This window comes from Rhinoderma darwinii, chromosome 2 (genome assembly GCF_050947455.1).
Source record: "Rhinoderma darwinii isolate aRhiDar2 chromosome 2, aRhiDar2.hap1, whole genome shotgun sequence".
NCBI classification, from domain to species: Eukaryota; Metazoa; Chordata; class Amphibia; order Anura; family Rhinodermatidae; genus Rhinoderma; species Rhinoderma darwinii.
The window spans coordinates 317,646,864-317,671,156 of NC_134688.1; the positions used below are offsets into that span (position 1 = coordinate 317,646,864).

General features: G+C 43.6%; 1 protein-coding gene across 6 annotated transcripts in view; it reads left to right on the top strand.

Annotated features, from left to right (window-relative positions):
- BLTP3A (bridge-like lipid transfer protein family member 3A) overlaps positions 1–24,293 on the top strand; it is a 222,098-nt gene that overhangs the window by 15,793 nt on the left and 182,012 nt on the right. The gene's annotated exons all lie outside the window — the stretch shown is intronic.

Sequence of the window (24,293 nt, forward strand, 5' to 3'; positions counted from 1 at the left end):
AGCGATGCATGCAGAAGGCTGTCATTATGGAAACCTTCGCCAACATGAAACCGGAAACGACCTACTGAAGACCCTACAAACTGCAAAAACCTCTGGACACATGACACTATTAGAACAATACTGAGCAAGAATGGACTGTACGCGAACACCAAAACCACATCCTAAGGCCCCATGCACATGACCGTAGATTTATTACGGAGCCATTAATTTCTATGGAAGGTGTCCGGGCCGTAGAAAGCTTCAGTAGAAAATAGGACATAAGCTATTTTTTTTATTTTGCAGACCGTGCTCCCATAATTGCGCACGACTGTCCGCGACCAGCCGTAGCCGAAATCACGGACCGGAGTTACGGCTATGGCCGTATGCAGGGGGCCTAACTATGAAGGATGGTGGGGGGAGCAATATGGGTTGGGGCTGCATTGCTGCCTCAAGGCCTGGACACCTTGTGATCATTGTTGGACCCATGAATTCCAAGGTGTATCAAAACATTTTACCGGAGAATATAAGGGCAGCAGTTTGTAACCTCAAGCTGAAGAGACCTTGGGTGATGCAACAAGACAATGACATAAAGCAAACCAGTAAATCAACTAAAGAATGGTTGACAAAGAAGATGGTATGTGTTTTGAGATGGCCAAGTCCGAGTCCTGACCTTAATCCCATCGACATGCTGTGGATTAACCTGAAAAGGGCTGTACACACAAGAAATATTGATGAACTGAAAGACTTTTACACAGAGGAATGGCCCAAACTTCCTCTTCAACAAGTCTTATTTGCAGCTGTAGGAAATGTTTGGTGGAGGTGATTGCTGCTGAAAGGGGGTTCTACAGTTTATAAATTCAAGGTTTAACATACTTTTTTCTCCCTGCACTGTCGATGTTTACGCAATGTGCTCAATAAGACATGAAGGCCCAGTTCAAACAGCGTTTTTTGACGCGGAAACCGTTTCGGAATCGGCGCCAAAAAACGGCTGAAACCACCTCCGATTGATTTAAATGGGAAGCGGTATGCTTTTTCTTGACGTGGTCCCGCTTCTAACCTCCCTTTGAACTTAATGGGAGGCAGAGAACTATTTTCGCTGCGATTTTTGTCAACGGCACTCATTGGCCGTGGGCTAAAAACGCAGCGAAAATTGCGGCAAGAAATTGCAGGCAGGTCAAAATCTGCAGATTTTTTTCCTGCCTGCAAGAAAACTCTGTGAACAGGGCCAAACAGTACAACTGTTTGTGTGTTATAAGATAGATTGTGTTTGTCTATATTTGTGACTTAACCCCTTCCCACTTTGGCCACTTTTGACCTTCCTGACAGAGCCTCATTTTTCTGACATGTCATTTTATATGGTAATAACTTGGGAATGCTTTTACCTATCCAAGCGATTCTGAGATTGTTTTCTCGTGACATATTGTACTTTAAGTTAGTTGTAAAATTTGGTCGATACATTCAGTATTTAATTGTGAAAAAAATCAACATTTTGCGAAAAATTTCAAAAATGTGAATTTTTCTACATTTAAATACATCTGCTTGTAAGACAGGCAGTTATACCACACAAAATTGTTACTAATTAACATCCCCCATATGTCTACTTTAGATCGGCATCGTTTTTTTGAACATCCTTTTATTTTTCTAGGACATTACAAGGCTTAGAACTTTAGCAGCAATTTCTCACATTTTCAAGAAAATTTAAAAAGGCAATTTTTTACAGGGGCCAGTTCAGTTCTGAAGTGGCTTTGATGAGCCTATACAATAAAACCCCCAGAAGTCACCCCATTTTAAAAACTGCACCCCTCAAAGTATTCACAAGAATTAAAGCAAATTGTAGGTGAAATGTACAAATTTTATTTTTTTATGCAGAAATTCATATTTAATCAAATAAAATTCTGTAATACAGAGGGTTTTACCACTGAAACGCAATTGAATATTTATTGCCGAGATTCTGCAGTTTTTAGACCTATCCCACATGTTGCCCTGGTGTGCTTATGGACCGAAGCACCGGCCTCAGGAGCAAAAGAGCACCTAGAGGATTTTGGGGCCTTCTTTTTATTAGGCCTTATTCACTCGAACGAGTGCGTTTTGCGCACGCAGAAAAACGCTGCGTTTCTCGCGCATTGCAGTTGCGTGTGTCATCAGTATGTGCTGTGAGACTGCGTGATTTTCACGCATATGCCTGCTGAGTAGCTGACTAAGGGGGAGGGGTTAGCTGGTCCCAGGTGCTATAAATCAGGCCTCAGTACTCTGTAGAGCCTGCTCTGTGGCTTGAAAAAACAAGTGGGTTGTAGATCAAGTGGAGTTCCAAAAACCGGATTAATTTACTGTGTTGTGTGTGACAAAGTGGGGGGCCATTGTATGTGATATATGTATTGATTGCTTGCTTGCTACAAAGTTTGCAAAAGTGACATAATATAAAACCATTTTTCCTTTGCAGCTTCCTTCCTGCTGAGTAGCTGACTAAGGGGGAGGGGTTAGCTGGTCCCAGGTGCTATAAATCAGGCCTCAGTACTCTGTAGAGCCTGCTCTGTGGCTTGAAAAAACAAGTGGGTTGTAGATCAAGTGGAGTTCCAAAAACCGGATTAATTTACTGTGTTGTGTGTGACAAAGTGGGGGGCCATTGTATGTGATATATGTATTGATTGCTTGCTTGCTACAAAGTTTGCAAAAGTGACATAATATAAAACCATTTTTCCTTTGCAGCTTCCTTCCTGCTGAGTAGCTGACTAAGGGGGAGGGGTTAGCTGGTCCCAGGTGCTATAAATCAGGCCTCAGTACTCTGTAGAGCCTGCTCTGTGGCTTGAAAAAACAAGTGGGTTGTAGATCAAGTGGAGTTCCAAAAACCGGAGTTCCGAAAAGAGGAGTTAAAGCCCCAATAAGTGCTCTTCTACTTCTTTTTCTTTTTGATTAACAACTGTTCGCTGTTTTTTTTTGTAACTTGGATAATGGATAGCAAGATTGGAGGTTTTCTTCAGTGCACAGTTTGCCATATGTATGCACGACTGGAGCCGGAGTTCCAGGGTGAATATCTCTGTGGCAGATGTGAGCATGTTGGTCACCTGGAAGCTCGTATTAGAGATCTGGAGGAGCAGAATGCAACACTGAGGAGGATAGACAATGTTGAGCTGAGCTTGCTATATCCACTATTCATTGGTGCTTACAATTAATCAGAGCTGCTTTTGTTCAGCTCATAACAGACCACGCTATACAATACGGCTGACAGCTGTCAGCTGCTTCAGTGCGCTATATCAATCTAAATTACAGCGTGTCTCGCTGCCCTACTCTGAAAAGCCGGGGCATATCTCTCTCACCTCCCGCTATGATATGGTCAGTCGACCAGTAACTCCTTGCACGGTCTTCCCGGGGTGAATTCTCACCCACGGGTTTAGACCTCAGGCGAGGTGTAGCGAGGCTGTGGGGTCTCGGCACCAGAGCTCTCACCACCCCACTCATTCACTCAGCCTACACACTGAGTCAATAGAGAGGACTTATCCACGAATCGCATTGGCAACTGACACGATTCAGTGAGCGATTGCAGCTCACCGCTTCTGGGTTTACTAGCGGTGGTGGCGCATATCACAATCGCTCTCTGCATCGCTGCTCCCCAGGCAGACAGCGATGTGAAGGTGCACTCGAAAATTAACTGCCTATAACAAACTTTGGAGTAACGTTAGATGTGCATGTGGTACGATCACCACTGCTCATCTAGTTACTGCAGGGCTCACTCTGACTTCAATTAGCTGCTTGCTGGTCCAACAGCGCAGCAATAACAGTAAGAACTACGTCTCAGCACAGCTTACATTCTTAGCTGACATACTGTTTGAACCGTCATTTGGACTCCACTTTATTTCATCTGGAGCCACAAAAACGGAAAGTTACAAATTTAATACAAATAATAAAATAACCATCAACAGTTTTTATTCACAGTTCAGCTAAGTGTGCACCACGATTAAACACCGGTGATAAGTGTTTACATTGTATTTAACACTAAGTGAAATCACTCAAAGACCCAATCCTTAAGTATTGATTGCTGCCTATCAATAACGCAGCAATAACGCAGGGTGTGCATGTGGTTCACTTCATGCATACCCATTTAGTCAGTGTAGGGCTATTCTAGTCCACCTAACTGCCTGTCAATACCACAGTGCAGCAATCATTATATGAGCCCACTTGTCCAGCACGGACCAGTTTAATCAGTTGACACTGTCAATTTGATTCCATTTGTCTTATTTTGAATTTCAATTTCCATTGTAGTGCAGCGATTCTTGCACTTTAATGGAACAATAGCGTTGGTGGAATCGCTTTATAATATTATTAGTGATCTCACTCAATTCACACCATATTTCGGGTTAATGGTATGTGAGTTTGGGGGTCACTCATACATACCAGTTTGCACCAATGAACTTTTATACATTTTAATGTTAATCAATAAAGGTTATTTATTAATTCCACGTTAGACCACATCTCTTCCCCTTTCCCATTCCTATTTCAATCCAGCTCCAACCTGTGGTGTACACCAATGTGGTCCCCTTGACCCATTTTCCCAGTGAGACAGGTGATCTTCACCTGAGCTGAGCTTGCTGCTCACGGAGCATGCAGTTAGTGGGTTAGAACTGGAGGGTGAAGACATGGGTGAGCAGGATCAGGTAAGTAGCTGGGTTAATGTAGTTAGGGGCAGTAGAAAGGGGTCAAAGAAAAGGAAGGCCGATCCGGTTTCTGACATTCCAGGCAAAATTGCCAAGTTGGGTGATGATGCGAGAGTGTCAGTCTCAGAAATGGCAGCCCTAGTGGATACTGATCTCCCTAACAGCCGGGAGAACAGCCCAGCTAGTAGTCGGCGGGATGGTAATGCAGGTAAGCCAAGACAATTGATAGTCGTAGGGGATTCTATAATCAGGAAGACGGATAGAATAATTTGTCGCCAAGACCACCTCAACCGAATGGTTTGCTGTCTCCCCGGTGCCAGGGTTCGGCATGTGGTGGAACGGGTGGACAAATTGCTGGGAGGGGCTGGTGATGATCCAGCTGTCGTGGTCCATGTCGGTACCAACGACAGAATAAATGGTAGGTGGAGGAGCCTTAAGAATAATTTTAAAGAACTAGGCTACAAGCTGAAGGGAAGGACCTCCAAAGTAGTATTCTCAGGAATACTGCCTGTGCCATGCGCATCACAGGAAAGACAGCGGGAGCTCAGGGAGTTAAATGCATGGCTGAAGTCTTCGTGTAGAGGAGAAGGATTTGGGTTCCTAGAGCACTGGGCTGACTTTTCATTGGGGTACAAACTGTATTCTGCAGATGATTTGCACCTAAATGGAAGGGGGTCCGCTGTGCTGGGGGAGAGAAGTCTAGCTGGGGTGGCGGAGTATTTAAACTAGGGCTGAGGAGGGAGGTCAATGTAGAAAAAAAAGGGGTAGCCAGGTTAGAGAGGGGTCAGACTATATTGGTGGGGGGAGAAATAATGTGGGGAGAGGACTAGACAACAAGATAAGGAGATCCTTTCGTTACAAAACATCAGTGTAAATAAAAAGGCCCAATTAATGTCAAATCACATTTCTGATAATAAAAGTGAAAAACTGACAGGCAAGTTAAAGTGTATGTTCACAAATGGCAGAAGTCTAGCAAGCAAAATGGGGGAGCTGGAGGCCTTGATACTGGAAGAAAATATAGATATATTTGGTGTTGCTGAAACATGGCTGGACTCTTCACATGACTGGGCTGTAAATCTACAGGGTTTTACACTTTTTCGGAAAGACAGGACAAATAGGAAAGGTGGTGGTGTATGTCTGTATGTGAGAAATGATATGAAGGCGAGTCTGAAAGAGACAATAGTGGGTGAATACTGTGAGGAGGTTGAAACCTTGTGGGTGGAACTAGAAAGGGAGGTAAACACTGAAAAAATTACTTTTGGTGTAATCTATAGACCCCCCAATATAACTGAGGAGATGGAAGTTCAGCTATGTAAACAGATGGAGCGGGTTGCACAGGCGGGTACTGTAGTGATAATGGGAGATTTTAATTTCAGGGATATTAATTGGTGTCATGGTTCAGCTTCAACTGCAAAGGGGAGACATTTCCTCAACCTGTTGCAGGAAAATTTTATGGGCCAGTTTGTGCAAGACCCGACTAGAGGTGAAGCTCTGTTGGATCTGGTCATTTCTAATAATGCAGAGCTTGTTGGTAATGTCAATGTTCGTGAAAACCTTGGTAACAGTGATCATAATATAGTTACATTTTACCTATACTGTAAAAAACAAACGCAGGCTGGGAGGGCAAAAACATTTAATTTTAAGAAAGCCAATTTCCCCAGGATGAGGGCTGCAATTCAGGATATGGACTGGGAAGAACTAATGTCAAATAATGGAACAAATGATAAATGGGAGATTTTCAAATCTACTTTGAGTTATTAAAGTGCAAAATTTATTCCTATAGGTAACAAGTATAAACGACTCAAATTAAACCCCACATGGCTTACACCTTCTGTGAAAGGGGCAATACACGACAAAAAAAGGGCATTTAAAAAATACAAATCTGAGGGTACAGCTGTAGCCTTTGTAAAATATAAAGAGCTTAATAAAATCTGTAAAAATGTAATAAAATTAGCAAAAATACAAAATGAAAGGCAGGTGGCCAAGGATAGTAAAACAAATCCCAAAAAATTCTTCAAGTATATAAATGCTTTAAAGCCAAGGTCTGAACATGTAGGACCCCTAGATAATGGTAATGGGGAGTTGATCACAGGGGATCAAGAGAAGGCAGAGTTACTAAATGGGTTCTTTAGCTCTGTATATACAACAGAAGAAAGAGCAGCTGATGTAGCCGGTGCCAGTGCTGTTAATATATCAGTTGATATACTGAATTGGATGAATGTAGATATGGTCCAAGCTAAATTAAATAAAATAAATGTGCACAAGGCCCCGGGACCAGATGGGTTACACCCTAGAATTCTTAAAGAGCTTAGTTCAGTTATTTCTGTCCCCCTTTTCATAATATTCAGAGAATCTCTAGTGACTGGTATAGTGCCAAGGGACTGGCGCAGCGCAAATGTGGTGCCTATTTTCAAAAAGGGCTCTAGGTCTTCCCCGGGTAATTATAGACCAGTAAGCTTAACATCCATCGTGGGGAAAATGTTTGAGGGGCTATTGAGGGACTATATACAGGATTATGTGACGATAAATAGCATTATAAGTGAAAGCCAGCACGGTTTTACGAAGGACAGAAGTTGTCAAACTAACCAAATCTGTTTTTATGAAGAGGTGAGCAGAAGTCTAGACAGAGGGGCCGCTGTGGATTTAGTGTTTTTGGACTTTGCAAAGGCATTTGACACTGTCCCCCATAGACGCCTAATGGGTAAATTAAGGACTATAGGTTTAGAAAATATAGTTTGTAATTGGATTGAGAATTGGCTCAAGGACCGTATCCAGAGAGTTGTGGTCAATGATTCCTACTCTGAATGGTCCCCGGTTATAAGTGGTGTACCCCAGGGTTCAGTGCTGGGACCACTATTATTCAACTTATTTATTAATGATATAGAAGATGGGATTAATAGCACTATTTCTATTTTTGCAGATGACACCAAGCTATGTAATATAGTTCAGTCTATGGAAGATGTTCATGAATTGCAGGCAGATTTAAACAAACTAAGTGTTTGGGTGTCCACTTGGCAGATGAAGTTTAATGTAGATAAATGTAAAGTTATGCATCTGGGTACCAACACCCTGCATGCATCATATGTCCTCGGGGGAGATACACTGGCGGATTCACTTGTTGAGAAGGATCTGGGTGTTCTTGTAAATCATAAGCTCAATAACAGCATGCAGTGTCAATCAGCTGCTTCAAAGGCCAGCAGGATATTGTCGTGTATTAAAAGAGGCATGGACTCACGGGACAGGGATGTAATATTGCCACTTTACAAAGCATTAGTGAGGCCTCATCTAGAATATGCAGTTCAGTTTTGGGCTCCAGTTCATAGAAAGGATGCCCTGGAGTTGGAAAAAATACAAAGAAGAGCAACAAAGCTAATTAGGGGCATGGAGAATTTAAGTTATGAGGAAAGATTGAAAGAATTAAACCTATTTAGCCTTGAAAAAAGACGACTAAGGGGGGGACATGATTAACTTATATAAATATATTAATGGCACATACAAAAAATATGGTGATATCCTGTTCCTTGTAAAACCCTCTCAGAAAACAAGGCGGCACTCCCTCCGTCTGGAGAAAAAAAGGTTCAAGCTGCAGAGGCGACAAGGCTTCTTTACCGTGAGAACTGTGAATCTATGGAATAGCCTACCGCAGGAGCTGGTCACAGCAGAGACAGTAGATGGCTTTAAAAAAGGGTTAGATAATTTCCTAGAACAAAAAAATATTAGCTCCTATGTGTCGAAATTTTTCCTTCCCTTTTCCCGTCCCTTGGTTGAACTTAATGGACGTGTCTTTTTTCAGCCGTACTAACTATGTAACTATGCCATGCTTATGACACGCGGTTTTGACATTTAGAAAAAGAAATTAAGTGCTTTTATTTTTTCCTTCATTTCTTTATCTACTGTTGCGCGAATCACGTGCGTCACACGGAAGTGCTTCCGTGTGCCGTGCACGATTTTCACGCACCTAATGACATGTTGTGAGTTTTACGCAGAGGACACATGCTGCGTGAAAATCACGGACTGCCTGAACGGCTTCATTCACTAACATAGGTCCATGCGACGCGCGTGATTTTCACGCGCGTATCACGGACGTAATACACGTTTGCGTGAATAAGGCCTTAGAATATATTTTAGGCACCATGTCAGGTTTGAAGAGGTCTTGTGATGCCAAAACAAAGGAAACACCCCATTTTGGAAACTACACCCCACAAGGAATTGATCTTTGGTTGTAGTAAAACAATTTTGACCCCACAGATTTTAGACTTTGTTCTAATTTGGAGGTGAAAATGAAAAATTTAATTTTTTCCCAATAAGATGTAGTTTTCGCTAAAAAAAAAAAAAAAACAACAACAATTTCCACAAGGAATAAAAAAGAAAAAGCCCCCTAGCATTTGTAAAGCAACTTCTCTGGAGTACAGTAATACCCCATATGTGGTCATAAACTGCTGTTTGGGCACACAGTGGGGCTCAAAAGAGAAGGAGCGCCATTTGGCTTTTGGAGTGCAGATTTTGCTGGATTAGTTTCTGGGTGCTATGTTGCTTTTGCAAAGCCCCTACCTTTCCAGTACAGTGGAACCCCCCCCAGAAGTGACGCCATTTTGTAAAAATAACACCCCTCAAGGCATTTACCTAGGCTTGTAGTGAGCATGTTAACCCCGCAAGTGTTTTCCTGAAATTAGTGTGCACTCGATGTCGCAGAGTGAAAATGGGAATTTTTCCATAGATATGCCAATGTGTGGTGCCCAGCTTGAGCCACCATAAGACAGCTCTCTAATTATTATGCTGCTTTTACCGGTTTTAGAAACACCCTACATGTGGCCCTAATCTTTTAGCTTGACGATTGACAGGGCTCAGGAGTGAGAGTACCATGCGAAATTGACAAAGTATTGGTTCACAATTGCAGAGGCTCTGATGTGAAATAATTAAAAAAAAAAACCCTTAGAAGTGACCCCATTTTGGAAACTACACTCCTCAAGGCATTTATTAAGGGGTGTAGTGAGCATTTTCACCCCACCGGTCTTTTCCATAAATGAATCGGCTGCGGATGGTGCAAAGTAAAAATTGCAATTTTTCGCTAGATATGCCATATCAGTGGCAAATGTGTCGTGCCCAGCTTGTGCCACTGGAGACACCCCCCCCCCCAAAAAAAATTTGTTAAAAGGGTTCTCCTGGGTTCGGCTTTTGGAGAGTGGATTTTGCGTGGTAGTACTTTGGTTTGGAGTTTTACTGGTATTTCAGTGTATAATGTGGGGGGTGCATGTAAGCTGGGCAGGGGCATAGTCAGGTGGTATAATAATGGGTTAAGAAAAGCAATAAAATAATCCATAGATGTGTGTTTACGCTGTGACACAATCCTTTATGCACAGGCTAGTGTCGCACTGATAAATGTCCTTTCTTATGCCCCTTTTGGTCCACACTCTGCACCTTTGCAGTTTGGGGAATCTTGCTAGAAAATTGTTGTCCTGGTATAATACAGGCACCCTCGCTTCCAGCGGATATGTTTGGCTCTCTCCTTCTTGGTTCCCTAATTTTAGGGCCTTGATAAATCGCCTCTTGAAGCAGAAGAAATCTTCCCCTCGGGTCTGTACAACTGCATGTTTTTTATTTCCTGACTTATTGGATTATTTTATTTTTTCATAGACGTAGTGGTATGAGGGCTGTTTTTTTTGCGGGACGAACTGTAGTTTTTATTGGTACCATTTTGGTGTACATGTGACTTTTTGATCAGTTTTTATCCTATTTTGTGGGGGCAAGGTGACAAAAAAATAGCAATTCCGGCATCGTTTTTTTTTTATACAGCGTTCATCATGCGTTATAAATTACATGTTAAATTTACTCTGCGGGTCAGTACGATTCCCGCGATACCAAATGTATATAACTTTTTTATGTTTTCAACTTTTTGCACAATAAAATTACTTTTGTAAAAAGAATGAATTTTTTCTGTCGCCAAGTTGTGAGAAACATAACTTTTTAACTGTTTTTGTCGATGGAGCTGTATGAGGGCTTGTTTTTTGCAAGACGAACTATAGTTTTTATTGGTACTATTTTTGGACACATGCGACTTTTTGATCACTTTTTATGTAAATTTTTTTCAAAAGTTTTTCTTCTTTACGCCGTACAATGCAATGATCGCTTTTAACATGCAGCTGACAGCAGGGATCATGGCATGGACTACGCTTCTGAGTCAGTGTTGTCCATTTGTCGTATGGATATGGCAAAATACGGGAAGCACTGGCTTTCAATGATGTATCCATACGATAAATGTCGGGAAGGGGTTAAATAAGTCAAACCACATTTAATCAGTAATCAAACCAGAAATCCAAGTTACTCCAAAGGGTTCACTTACTTTTCGTGCAACTGTATCTGCTAATGTCACCTTGTAATGCCCGGATGTCTTCAATTTGGTGCTTTTAACAATGGTTGGCTGGCATTGGCATACGGTTTCTTCTGTGAGCCACATGAAAAGAGACTTGAAAACACACATTACTTGCAAGCCAAGGGTTGAGGAATAAGCAATTTAAAGGGGTTTTCCGACTCTAATTAAAATTTATTAAAAAGGTCTGGGCGCAATCTTCCAATAATCCCCCCCCCCCCCAATACTTTCTTCTTGTTTCTGATGTTTTTCCTAACGATTCCCATTCTTCTTGCAAATTTTTCCATTTGTTCACCACCAGTTGTTCCAGTCCACGGCAGATTCCGGTCTATCCTAGACTACATTTACCACAATGCATAGAGCTGTTATCTCAGCCATCTCCAGACTCGCCCAGCACACCTCCTCTGTTCTCCGCAAAACTGCACACTACAGTCCTATCAGTCGCTAGGAATGTCGCAGGCGCAGGGTAGTCAGCAAAGCTTGTGTGAAGAAAGAATACTCGCGCAGGTCCAGTGGGGGAAATGGACTGAGCATGCTTGAAGGAAACCGTTTGAACCACGCATGCTTTGTGAATGATTGAGTGTATACCCCCCCACCGAACCTTGTGCATGATGTCAGTAATGACTCTCCATACATTGAGCAGGCCGGAAGGAAGCAAGGACCGTGAACGGACGGGACTTCACCGGAAAGGGTGAAAATCCGATGGGGTTGGCGTCGTATGACCTGCGATGCGATCGTGCAGATTCTCCAGCGTGAGTAATTTGAAAAGTGGCTTGTATTGGCAGCTGCAGGTCATTTGCAATGAATTCAATGGGGAAAACCCGCAACAAAAAAATCAGCAATTACGCAAATACAATTGACTTTCTGTGGATTAAGAAGACGCACCGCAGGTCAATTTCCCTTTTCCACTTATCCATTTACGCAACCTGTGGATGAGATTTGTTAAAATCTTATCCACCCTGCTGCTATTGTATTATGCTGCAGATTTTTCGCAACGAAATACGTCGTGGAAAATCCGCCGGATTAATGCTTCGTGTGAACTTCTGAATTTTGTGGTGCTGATTTTGATGCAAAAATCTAGTCCAAGTCAGCGCCAAAAAACTTCTGATCTCGCTGCTTTTTCTCCCCCGCGGGCTGCTCTTTGCTGTGGTTTCCACTTCTGACCTCCCAATGAAATCAAAGAGAGGCAGAAAAAAAACTACAACGCTAGTTTCTGAGTGTTTTTCACTGCGTTTTTTGCCCGCGGTCCTTGCATTGGCCTCAATGGCTGTGGACGAAAAACACAGTGAAAAAACACGGTAGAATAAGTGCAGTCTTAAAATCCCTAAAGGAATTCTGAGGCAGATTTTCTGCCTGCAAAAAACTGTGTGAACAGGGTCTAACTCTGTAAACCAGTTAAAATGTGGGTGGTCCATGTGTAAAGCACAAGGAGATCAATAGAATGATTATTTAAATGAACACTGAATTATGATTTTGTGCTAAATTTTTATTGTGTTGGTGTGGGACTTTTTAAAATACAGTTGTGGTAGTGCAGTTTAGTTATATAGTGGTCAAAAGGTTAGGCCTCATGCACACGACCGTATTTTTTCCCACCCGTAAATACTGGCGTAAATACGGGTCCGGTGTAACACGTATTCGACCCGTTTTGCACCAGTATTTACGGACCCGTGCCCATAAATATGGGTCCGGTGTCACCCGTATTCCACCAGTATTTACGGGCACGTTTTTGGCGGCAAAATAGCACTGCACTAATCGGCAGCCCCTTCTCTCTATCAGTGCAGGATAGAGAGAAGGGACAGCCCTTTCTGTAATAAAAGTTAAAGAAATTCATACTTACCCGGCCGTTGTCTTGGTGACGCGTCCCTCTCTTCACATCCAGCCCGACATCCCTGGATGACGCGGCAGTCCATGTGACCGCTGCAGCCTGTGATTGACCTGTGATTGGCTGCAGTGGTCACATGGCCTGAAACGTCATCCAGGACGTCGGGCCGGATGTCGAGAGGGACGCGTCACCAAGGCAACGGGCGGGAGACCGGACTGGAGGAAGCAGGAAGTTCTCGGTAAGTATGAACGTCTTTTATTTTTATTTTTTACAGGTTTATTCTGATCGGTAGTCACTGTCCAGGGTGCTGAAAGAGTTACTGCCGATCAGTTAACTCTTTCAGCTCCCTGGACAGTGACTATTTACTGACGTCGCTTAGCAACGCTGCCGTAATGACGGGTGCACACATGTAGCCACCCGTCATTACGAGAGCTCCATAGACTTCTATGGACTGTCCGTGCCGTTATTACGGCCTGAAATAGGACATGTTCTATCTTTTTCAACGGCACGGGCACCTTCCCGTGAGAAAACGGGGAGGCACCCGTCGCAAATAGAAGTCTATGAGCCCGTTATTACAGGTCGTAATTACGACCCGTAATAACGGGAGTTTTTACGGTCGTGTGCATGAGGCCTTACACTAAGTATTTTCCAGCACAGTAAGGCCGGATTCACACGAGCGTGTGCGCGCAAAAAACGCTGCGTTTTGCGCGTGCAAAAGGTCCATAAAAGCTCCGTGTGTCAGCAGCATATGATGCGTGGCTGCGTGATTTTCGCGCAGCCGCCATCATTATGACACTCTATGTTTGTAAACAGAAAAGGTGCTTTTCTGTTTTCATTCATAGTTTTGACTACTATAGCGCGCATCACGCATCTGCGCGAAGTGTGTCCGTGTGCCGTGCGCGGTTTTCACGCACCCACTGACTTCAATGGGTGCGTGATTCTTGAAAAATGGGCAAATATAGGACATGTTGTGAGTTTTACGCAGCGGAAATACGCTGCGTGAAAATCACGGACAGTCTGACTAACATAGGTCTGTGCGACTCGCGTGAATATCACGCGCGTAGCACGGACGTATTATATGTTCGTCTGAATAATCCCTATGGCTGGGTTCACACAGTTTTTTTGACGCGGAAACCACGCCGCAAAACTCAAGAAATCTCCAGTCATTGCAGTCATTTCTATTAATATTACATAGGCATACGTGGTGTTAAAAACTGTATTTACGCTGGGCATTACCATAATTTATGACCATGCTTTCATGCATAAATAGGGAGTTTAGGTAATTATAAACCTGTATTATGTATATCATACACTAAACATTGGTGGAACTGTCAAATTGGAAGGATTTTGGACAACCACAATTTTGTTATAATGCCATTTTTTTAACTACTACCTACTTTCCAAAAACGTTTAATCTGTCATAGAACAATAGAACAATTTAGAGTTTTAACCCCTTAAGGACGCAGCCTAGTTTTGGCCTTAAGGCTCAGAGCCCATTTTTCAAATCTGACATATTTCACTTTATGTGGTAATAACGTCGTAATGCTTAAACCTACCCAAGCGATTCTGAGATTGTTTTCTCGTGACACATTGGGCTTCATTTTCGTGGTAAAATTTGGATGATATATTCAGTGTTTATTGGTGAAAAATTGCAAAATGTAGAGAAAATTTTGAAAAAATTGCATTTTTCTGAATTTAAATGCATCTGCTTGTAAAACAGACGGTTATACCACCCAAAATAGTTACTAGTTCACATTTCCCATATGTCTACTTTAGATTGGCATCGTTTTTTGAACATTCTTTTATTTTTCTTGGACGTTACAAGGCTTAGAACATAAACAGCAATTTCTCATATTTTTAAGAAAATTTCAAAAGCCTTTTTTTAAGGTACCTCTTGAGTTCTGAAGTGGCTTTGTGGGGCCTATGTATTAGAAACCCTGATAAAACACCCCATTTTAAAAACTAGACCCCTCAAAGTATTCAAAACAGCAGTTAGAAAGTTTTTTAACCCTTCAGGCATTTCACAGGAATTAAAGCAAAGTGGAGGTGAAATTTGCAAATTTCATTTTTCTTGCTGAATTTCAATTTTATTCATTTTTTTTTCTGTAACACAGAAGGTTTTACCAGAGAAACACTACTAAATATGTATTGTCCAGATTCTGCAGTTTTTAGAAATGTCCCACATGTGGCCCTACTGCGCTCGTGGACTAAAACACAAGCCCTAGAAGCAAAGAAGCACCTAGTGCATTTTGAGTCCTCTTTTTTTATTAGAATATATTTTAGGCAGCATGCCAGGTTTGAAGAGGTGTTGAGGTGTCAAAACAGTAGGAATCCCCCAATAGTGACCCCATTTTGGAAACTACACCCCTCAAGGAATTCATTTAGGGTTGTTGTTACCATTTTGACCGCACAGTTTTTTCACAGCACGTATTTGAATTGGGCTCTGAAATGAAAAAAATGTAATTTTTTCCAATAAAATGTCATTTGTGATCAAAATTTCTTATTTTCACAGGGAACAAAATACCCCATTTTGTTGCCCAATTTGTCCTTAGTGTGGCAATACCCCATTTGTGGTGATAAACTGCCGTTAGGGCCTATGGGAGGGCTCAGAAGGAATGGAGCGCTATATGTTTGTTGGTGTCCAGATTTTGTTGGATTGGTTTTCGGGTGCCATGTCGCATTTGCAGAGCCTCAGAGGTATCAATGCAATGGAAACCCCCCAAAAGTGACCCCAATTTGGAAACTAGACCCCTTGAGGAATCCATTGTAGTTTTCTTGGGGTGCATGCGGCTTTTTGATCAGTTTTTATTCTATTTTTAGGTGGCGTGGTGACTAAAAAACAGCAATTGTACGATTTGGTTTTTTTTTTTCGTTTTTTTTTTACAGCGTTCACCGTGCGCTATAAATGACATATTCACTTTATTCTGCGGGGCGATACGATTACGGCGATACCAGATGTTTATAGTTTTTTTTTATGTCTTATGGCGTTTGCACAATAAAATACGTTTTGTAAACAATCATTCACTTTTTGTGTTACCTTATTCGAAGAGCCATAACGTTTTTATTTTTCAATCAATAAAGCCGTGCGAGGACTTATTTTTTGCGTAACGAACTGTAGTTTCAATCAGCACCATTTTTAGGTACATGCGACTTTTTGATCTCTTTTTATTCCATTTTTTGGGAGGTGAAGTGACCAAAGAATTGTGATTGTGGTTCGGTTTATTATTATTTTATTTTACGGCGTTCACCATGCGGGATAAATAATGAAATAATTTTGTAGTTCAGGCCGTTACGGACGCGGCGATACCAATTATGTATAGTTTATTTGTTTGTTTATATATTTTTATTAATAATAAAGGACTGATAAGGGAAAAAGGGGGATTTTTACTTTTATTACTTTTAAATCTTTTATTTTCTTATTTTTACACATCTTTTTTTTCACTTTATTACTTTGTCCCACTAGGGGACATGAGGGCAGGAGGCCCTGATCGCTATTCTAATACACTGCACTACATGCGTAGTGCAGTGTATTAGAACTGTCAGCTACTCACTGACAGCAAGCAGTGTCAGGACGTTGTCAGGACCCACTAGGCTTCCGTCTATGGCATAGCCGGACGCCATTGTTTGGTGTCCGGTTGCCATAGTCACCATCGCCGGCCGCTATCGCGTAGCAGGCCGGCGATGGTAGCTTAACCCCTAAAAAGCCGCAATCTCTATAGAACGCGGCTTTTAAGGGGTTAATCAGCGGGGACACAGCGATCGGTCCCCGCTGTAGGAGCTGTGACAGCTGCTGAACAAGACAGCAGCGTCACAGCTCCTGTATGTGTCGGGAGGACGGCCGAAACGGCCGTTACTCCCGAGACGTACTATTACGGCATGGAGCGCGAACGATACAGCTGCCATGACGTAATAGTACGTCAAGGAGCGGGAAGGGGTTAATGATCTGGATACTGAAACGAAGGTGCAAAAGTGCTCAGCTGAGAGACCTGCACCTTCGTTTGTGATTGACACTCCTTGTTAGGCTGGGTTCACACGAGCATGTTCGGTCCGTAATGAACGGAACGTATTTCGGCCGCAAGTCCCGGACCGAACGCACTGCAGGGAGCCGGGCTCCTAGCATCAAAGTTATGTACCACGCTAATCCTCCATTCCATACATATAAACGATACCCAATATGTTGTTTGATGTTAACCCTTTATATGTTACCTTTTTTTTTAACCCATTCATGACCAAGGGTCATTGATGCCCCTGTGTCCAGGCCAAATTTTCCATTTCTGATATGAACTTCTTTAAACGATAATATTTTTGGAACCGCTTTGAATATCACAACTGTTTTTACTTTGTTTTTTTTTTTTACAAGACTTATGAGGATTTCATTTTCTAGATTAGTTTAATTCCATGTTTTTCATTTTTATTATGAGCAGACATATCCCCAAAAATTGGAAAAAACAAATTTTTTGTAATTTATTTATATGTGTGTATGTATAATATATATATATAATTTATCTATATTATATGGGAAGAGGACTATAAGGCCTCATGCACACGACCATAGCCATGTGCACGTCTGTGATTTTTGGGTCGGCTGGGGGCGGAGTGTTACCCGCAAGCCCCCCTCAAAACGCAGGCCGTGCACATGGCCATTATTTGCTATGAGCCTGGACCGCAGAACACGGGCGTAATAAAACATGCCCGTTCTTTCTGCGGTCCGGGCTCCTGAGCCATACACGGACCGTGGAAACCATGGTTGTATGCATGGGCCCATAGAAATGAATGGGGCCGCAATTCTCCCGTGAATTTTCTGTGGAATTGCAGCTGCAAAAGCATGTTCGTCTATATGGGGCCTAAGGCTATATTCACACGACGTGAAGAAAAGGGCAGTTAACAACGGATCAACTGTCAGATTTTCATGGCTGTTTTGAATCAATGTGTCTCAAAATTTGAATCCATTTCCCGGCCGTCTGACCGTCTTTCACCGCCATTTGCTATCTGTTTTTCAGAAAGTTAAAAAAATAAATGGATAACTTTAATTTTTGGGGTTTTTTTACAAATTTTTTTTTGTCCCAGCCACCTGAAAACACCACAGTGCCCATGTAGATAGTTACGCAATACCACCGTAGATAGTGCCACATTGCCCACATAGTGCCACAGTTTCCACTGTATATAATTCCCCCATAGTGCCACACACAGTGCCGATGTAGATAGCACCTCAGTGTCCCCTGTAGGTAGCGTCCATATAATGCCACAGTGACCATGTATATAGTGCCACACACCCTGTATATAGTCACTCCCTCTGTAGATAGTTCAACCCTTACAGATAGCGTCACTTCCCCTGTAGATAGTGCCACTCCCCCTGTAGATAGCAGTATCCTTGGCACCCCCTTCCTGTAGATAGCAGCACCCCTGTAGGAGCTGCATCCCTCTGGCCGAGGATTCCGCTCCTAGAGGGAGCCCCTGATGTCTCTGTCCATATATAGACAGTGATGTCAGAGGCTAACTCTAAAAGCGGAATCCCCTGCCTGGATTGTGATGCCAGGGTCTTCTCCAGTAGCGGAATCCCCAGTCAGAATGTCGGCCAGGGATTCCGCTCCTAGAGAGAGCCCTGACGTCACTGTCCATATATGGATAGTGATGCCAGGGTCTTCTCCAGTAGCGGAATCCCCGGTCAGAATGTCGGCCAGGGATTCCGTTCCTAGAGAGAGCCCTTACGTCACTGTCCATATATGGATAGTGACGCCAGGGGCTTCTCCAGTAGCGGAATCCCTGGTCACCGTGTTGGCCGGGGATTCCTAGAGAGAGCTCCTGACGGTGGACAGCGACGTCAGGGGCTCTCTAGAAGCGGAATCCCCTGGCACAGAGCGATCTGACACTGGGGATTCTGCTCCTAGTGGGAGTTTAGATGGTGCTACAGGGAGAAGGTGATTCGATGGGATCTACAGTAGGGGGAGGTGTTGCTATCTACAGGGGGGTGGCACAATTTACAGCGGGGATTTTGAGACGTCGGAGGCTCCTTCTAGGAGGGGAATCCACGGCCAGAGCGCTGGCTGGGGATTCTGCTCCTAGAGGGAGCTTAGGTGGCGCTATCTGCAGGGGTTTATATACATTTTTTTTTTTTTTTACAAAAATGCAGAAAAAAAGCAGTTTTTTTTTTTACAGCATACACCGATAATCATAAATAACGCTATAAATTTGTTGTGCAGGTTATTAGTCGCGACATTCCCAAATATGTGCATATTATGTTATGTATTCGGATTTATATTTTAATAATCCCTGTGACGCGATCAAAGGTGGATCCCCTTCTCATTTTACCTTTGAGTGCTGTTGTCACCTTTGATCGTGTGACATTCAAGGGGAAAACGGCGGAGATCAGAGGTTTCTCTGATCTCCACCATTAGAGCGTGGCTGCGACTGTGTATTATAGCCATTGCCTTCTCACTTGCTATGCCTGTGCAATAAGCATGATGTGATGCGGCCGGCGCTGCACTAATGAACGGCAGTCACTAAAGACAAAGAACATAGGGTTGCTTTGTAGTGCGCACGCCATGTTCTCTGTCTTCAGGGCCGGTGCCGCCGCTCATTGGTGCAGCACCTGCCGCATCGCATCACGCTGATTGCGCGGGCACAGCAAGTGAGCAGGGCAATACACAGCTGCTGCAAGGAAACCTTTGCACAGCATCCAAATAATATCGATATTTTGATAACCCTATATGTTATTGCTGGGAAAATCAAAGCTTGGTCCTGCTCACAGCTGAAAAGAATAAACTAGTGTAAAACGTTCTCTCATTTGGTTATCATATTTCTACATTATCAGAGCAATATTTTTATGGTACCCTCTTTAGTGCTATCCTCGTACATATGACAGGAGACAGATAACTGTACACTTGATAAGCTATTTCCTGGCCAAACAGACCTTGCTGCTTCTCATAACTGAATTAGGATATAAGTAATTAAATTTCCCTATAGTTATTTTAGACATAGCAAATACCATCTTATAACATTTCAAGGGGTATTCCAACCACAAGCTTTTATACCTTATCGATAGGTTAGGGCGTGATTGGGACCTCCAGCGATCCCTGAAAACAACTAATTGTATTCCCTTTAACAATACTGCCCATGTACAGTCTCTTCCTATTGAAATGAGTGGTTATTACATATACTATCCTTTTAAAAGATCATAAAACATTGGGATGGGAAAATGTCCCTTGACACTCTTTTGTCCTCCATCGGGTTAATGGAGCCCTATGATTTAGTTTAGTAAGTACGCTGGGAGCTTTTCCCGGTGTACACGCTAAGTGTACATCACTGGTGTGATGTGAACAGGGCCTAATCTGTATCAATCTAGGTAATATGCCCATACTGATCTGTTTCAAGGGGCTGATAACATTGAGCCCAAGGGATATTCTGTGATCCCACCTTGTCACCAAGGAATGTGACTTGGGACTGAAATGTACAGGGATCTGGTCTTAGTCTCCCTTGGTGACGACCAACGTAACATAGCGTGACCATAGCGTAGTAAGGTATAGAAAAAGGTTACGGTAGGCAGCAGAGGTTCATCACGGGTGTTGTAGCAAATGGTCAGAGCAGGTGGCAGTGGTTCATGTCTGGTAACAACGCAAAAGGTCAGGTCATGCTCAAATTCCAGCAAATCCAATAAATAGAGAAGGCAGATAAACTAGGAACTCGGGGAACACTAGTGAACCAAATTATTCTGACAAAGAGCATTGATAGGGGAAGAACTTAAGTACCCATAAAAAATAATGTGGGCATACTGGCCCTTTAAGAAAGCAAGGGTCAGTGTACGCAGTAGGACCCAGTGCAGAGCAGCGACAGCAATGTATACAATATAGATACAAATAAACACATTGAGGCAGCAGTATTTTTATACACGTTTATACCATTAATGCCATTCGTCAAAATGAAATTCACTTTTCATTTGAAACAGAGGGAAGAAAAAAGTGTTTTGCTTTTGATTTATGCATTCGTGATTCCTCACCCTAAATTAGGGTACAGATAGTTTTTTTCCTAACATAGCTTGCCATTGCACACACTTCTGAACTCCTGTTAAGAGCGACAAATGGAATGTCTGACTAGGCTGCATCTTTCTAACCGTAACATGTTACATGATGTGCATGTCGCCATGTGATCGCAGCCAATTAGCATAGCGGAACAATCAGTTTGCAAAGAAAATTCACTTTCTTGTGGTGTTCTGGAAGGTGTATCAGTCAAACCTTCCATCACCCATATGGGCCATTGATAAAATGACAGATCCCCAAAACTTTTTTTTCTCTATGGAGGATGGCAGGTTTGATTGAAACCTTTCATTACTCAACATTAAAGGTTATGTACACCTTTGGAATAATTTTTTGTTTTTTAAGATGTGATCGATAACAGGCTGATACAGCATGTGAGAGAATGATTCAGGTCTCAGCGCAAGATACATCTGCTCTGTATACAGGATACTAAGCAGCTGTATCTCAAAAAGTAAACATTTTTAATAACACAGGGAGATGGGCTGCAGACAACGATGATATTTAACTTTTTTTTATAACGATTTTGTAAAGGATCTGCCAGGCACAGCTTCGGGGTTAACTCCCAGAACTAATCAGTCAGCACCTGAGAATACATCCCTGAGACTGACTCCTGCTTCCACCATTCAGGCTGGCAGGCTTAGGAGTGGGAGAGCCTATTGTAACCTGGCCAGACTCAGCTAGCTCCCGCCCTCAGTCTATTTAAGCCTGCACTTCCTGTCCCTCGGTGCTTGTGATTCTTTTTGTGTGGTTTCCTGGCCCAGCTACAGCTCCTGCTATTTTTGATCCTGCTCCATACAGACCCTGGCTTACCGACTACTCTTCTGCTTTTCGTTTTGTACCTCGCACACTCCTGGCTTGACTCGGCTCGTTCACCACTCTGGTTGCTCACGGTGTTGCCGTGGGCAACGGCCCCTTTTCCTTGCTTGTGTTCCTTTGTATGTTTGTCGTGCACTTACTGAGCGCAGGGACCGCCGCCCAGTTGTACCCCGTCGCCTAGGGCGGGTCGTTGCAAGTAGGCAGGGACAGAGTGGCGGGTAGATTAGGGCTCACTTGTCCGTCTCCCAACCCCCTGCAATTACATAATCACAAGCCTATACCTAGTCTACCCCTGGTCCCTGACACCACTATGGATCCCCGTGAGACACTGGCTCAGCAAATGCAGGGTCTCTCCCTACAGGTCCAGGCCCTGGCTCAGAGGGTCAACCAGCCTGATGCCACCCTGGTAGTTCCCCTCACCGCACCTCTTGAACCCCACCTCAAGTTGCCCGACCAGTTCTCAGGTGACCGGAGGGCTTTTCTCTCCTTTCGGGAGAGTTGTAGGCTTTACTTTCGTTTAAAGCCTCATTCCTCAAGTTCTGAGAGCCAGCGGGTGGGTATAATTATGTCCCGGCTCCAGGAAGGGCCCCAAGAGTGGGCCTTCTCCTTGGCTCCTGACGCCCCTGAACTTTCCTCCGTTGATCGTTTCTTTTTTGCTCTCGGACTTATTTATGACGAGACTGACAGGACTGCCTTTGCCGAGAGTCAGCTGGTGACCTTAAGTCAGGGTAAGAGACCTGTTGAGGAGTATTGCTCTGACTTTCGGAAGTGGTGCGTAGCTTCTCGGTGGAATGACCCTGCCTTAAGGTGCCAGTTTAGGTTGGGTCTGTCAAATGCCCTGAAAGACCTGCTAGTTAGCTATCCCTCTTCTGACTGCCTAGACCAGGTTATGGCTTTAGCGGTACGACTTGACCGACGTCTCAGGGAACGACAACGTGAACGTTTATGTGTTTTCTCCTCCGACTCCCCCATGATGCCTCCCGAAGCTCCGTTTCTTCGTTCCTCCCCGAAAGATTTAGAGATACCTATGCAACTCGGGGCCTCCGTGTCCCCCCAACAACGTAGAGAATTCCGCAGGAAGAATGGTCTCTGCTTCTACTGTGGGGACGACAAGCATCAAGTGAACAACTGTCCTAAGCATAAGATTGCAGCCAGAGAACTTCCGCGTCTAAGTGATCATCGGGGAGGTCACTTGGGCGCACAGGTATTTCCCGTAAATATGAAACGTACTGAGATCTTGCTTCCCTTTCAGGTCTCTTTTGGTGGTAGGTCTGCTACCGGCAGTGTCTTCGTGGATTCAGGGTCCTCTACTAATATCATGTCTGTGGAATTTGCTATGTCCCTTGCTATGCCTCTGATTGATTTGCCTAAACCTGTCCCGGTAGTGGGTATCGACTCCACTCCTCTTGCTAATGGTTATTTTACACAGCATACCCCTGTTTTTGAACTCCTTGTTGGCTCCATGCATTTGGAGCAATGCTCTGTACTGTTGATGCAGGGATTATCGTACGATTTGGTTCTAGGTCTTCCCTGGTTGCAGTTGCATAATCCTACGTTTGACTGGAATACTGGGGAGCTAACCAAATGGGGTAATGAATGTTGTACGTCATGTTTTTCTGTTAATTCTATTTCTCCCCTTAAGGAGGCGAATACGCTACCCGAGTTTGTTCAGGACTTCGCTGATGTTTTCTCTAGGGAGGCCTCCGACGTGTTACCTCCTCATAGAGAATACGATTGCGCTATCGAATTGGTACCAGGAGCTAAGCTTCCGAAGGGTAGGATATTTAATCTTTCTTGTCCCGAACGTGAAGCTATGAGAGTGTATATCCAGGAATCCCTGGCCAAGGGTTACATTCGTCCCTCTTCTTCTCCGGTAGGTGCTGGCTTCTTCTTCGTGGGGAAGAAGGATGGTGGTCTTAGGCCATGCATTGACTACCGTAGCCTGAATAAGGTCACGGTAAGGAACCAGTATCCCCTTCCTTTGATTCCTGATCTCTTTAATCAGGTTCAGGGGGCCCAATGGTTTTCTAAATTGGATCTACGGGGGGCGTATAACCTTATTCGCATCAAAGAGGGGGATGAGTGGAAGACTGCGTTTAACACGCCCGAAGGCCATTTCGAATACCTCGTCATGCCCTTTGGGTTGTGTAATGCCCCTGCGGTCTTCCAGAATTTCATAAATGAGATTTTGAGAAATTACCTGGGGATTTTTCTGGTAGTGTACCTTGATGACATACTGGTGTTTTCCAAGGACTGGTCCTCCCACATTGAGCATGTCAGGAAGGTGCTCCAGGTCCTTCGGGAAAATAAACTGTTTGCCAAAACCGAAAAATGTGTGTTTGGGGTACAGGAGATTCCATTTTTGGGTCAAATCCTCACTCCTCATGAATTCCGCATGGACCCCGCCAAGGTTCAGGCTGTGGCGGAATGGGTCCAACCTGCCTCCCTGAAGGCGTTACAGTGTTTTTTGGGGTTCGCTAATTATTACAGGAGATTTATTACTAACTTCTCGGTCATCGCTAAGCCCCTTACGGACCTCACTCGCAAAGGTGCTGATCTCCTCCACTGGCCTCCTGAGGCTGTCCAGGCTTTTGAGGTCCTTAAGAAGTGCTTTGTCTCAGCCCCGGTGC